Raw genomic sequence first — 1,961 nt, forward strand, 5'->3', positions numbered from 1 at the left:
TTTCTCAACCTTAAGATACAATACATGCCTCAATAACTCCAGTAACTTAGTGATGTACTCCTCATCTATCATTGATCCCATCTTTTGCTCATATAAATCCTTAGCTTTACCTTCATAATACCTCTCTGACAAGTACTTCTTCCTGAAAAGTGTCTTGAATTCATTCCAACTCAATTCCTCCATCCTAATGTCTCTGACCCACTCCACAACTTCCCACTAGATGTATGCTTCCCTTTGATGTTGAAAATAACTATCATGGCCTTCATGTTCTCTGAGTAATCATGCAACTCAAAGAACTTAGTCATTCCAAGAAACCATGCCTCTGCATCTTCCAATTTCTTCAACTCTCCATCAAATTTAGGTGGCTTGGATTTCTTGAATCCCTTACGGGGATAAAGAGGAAATAATTCCATGTAGTGTGTTTCAATTTGGAACGAAGATTCAATATTACTGGATCCTTATGGAACAGAATATATTACCATGCATGATATGGAAGGAACGCAATAATTGATTCTTAAGCATTACCATTATAGCCCACTTCTCCCCCATACTACGAGTGAAAGGGAAAATGTAAAAACTACCATTAAAGCAGCCCAAGTTATACCGACTATATCCATACGGATCATGTTCTCTAAAAAATAATGATTTCATCATCGAGATGATAAGGGAACTATTAACCATAGTGCAAAGTTGAAGTTGAAATGACCACCTTTGCATTCTGAACGTTACTGACGTTCGAGCTGATATGAGAGATCAATAAATCCATTTTTTCATTGACCAACAAGTTACTATAACTAACTCGAGGGTCGTACATTCACGACGGAATCGGGATCAAATGTACGTAACTCACTATCTATATTGGTAATATGTACCAATATGTCTCCAGAGGTTCTGTAATGGAAATACAGACTTTTCCTTCCATTTACTTACCTCAACAAGGCGACACCCGGATTCGAACTGGGGATGGAGGATTTGCAGTCCTCTGCCTTACCGCTTGGCTATGTCGCCGAGATATGGGAATCCCATGGACAGATCGAATCTTTTGTCCTTTCAAGTCATTCGTCCGTCCTTTAAGTATAGTATGAGATGTATGCTAAAGTCAACCATAAAGGAAATGGATCTAATTTGTTCTCCGTCTTTCTTTCGATCTGACTATTTTCATTAGGAAATTTTCTAAGTGAGATTAACATTTAAGAATGGTTTGATTCATTCGTTCATAGCTCCATTTCACGTGGTTGGAAGAAAGTATCAAAGTAACTCTTCCTTATCCTTTTTTTTTTTATTGGAAGTATATCTGGATACGGGTAGAATTTCATGGGATATAGTGAAGACTGAATATACATCCGAATCTTTTTTGTCGGATTGATCCATATAGATCAATCGGGAATAATTTAATAGATTTTTCTACAGATGGGAAACTTCCAATGCGATTAGATGAAAATGAGGGAGCGTTTACAATCCCTGAATTTGGTAAGATACAATTTGAAGGATTTTGTCGTTTTATCGATCAGGGCTTGATGGAAGAACTTCATAATTTTCCAAAAATTGAGGATATAGATAAAGAAATTGAATTCAGGCTTTTTGGTAATGAATATGAATTAGCAGAACCTTTCATCAAAGAGAGAGATGCTGTATATCAGTCCCTTACATATTACTCTGAATTATATGTACCAGCAAGATCGATTCGGAGGAATAGTAGGAAGATACAGAAACAAACTGTATTTCTCGGAAATATTCCTTTAATGAATTCCCATGGAACATTTGTAGTAAATGGGATTTACAGAGTCGTAGTTAATCAAATATTAATAAGTCCTGGTATTTATTACCGTTCGGAATTAGACCATAATAGAATTAATTATATATATACTGGCACTCTGATTTCAGATTGGGGAAGAAGATCGAAATTAGAGATCGATGTGGGAGAAAGGATATGGGCTCGTGTAAGCAGAAAACAAAAAATA

General features: G+C 36.2%; 1 non-coding gene across 1 annotated transcript; it reads right to left on the bottom strand.

Moving 5' to 3' along the window:
• Nucleotides 1–937: 937 nt before the first annotated feature.
• Nucleotides 938–1,008, bottom strand: TRNAC-GCA (transfer RNA cysteine (anticodon GCA)). The gene has a single exon. It is a non-coding gene; the product is annotated as a tRNA-Cys (tRNA).
• Between the last annotated feature and the right edge of the window lie 953 nt (nucleotides 1,009–1,961).

This window comes from Pinus tabuliformis, chromosome J (genome assembly GCF_031772625.1).
Source record: "Pinus tabuliformis cultivar Carrire ecotype Pingquan chromosome J, CPIR1, whole genome shotgun sequence".
NCBI lineage: Eukaryota > Viridiplantae > Streptophyta > Pinopsida > Pinales > Pinaceae > Pinus > Pinus tabuliformis.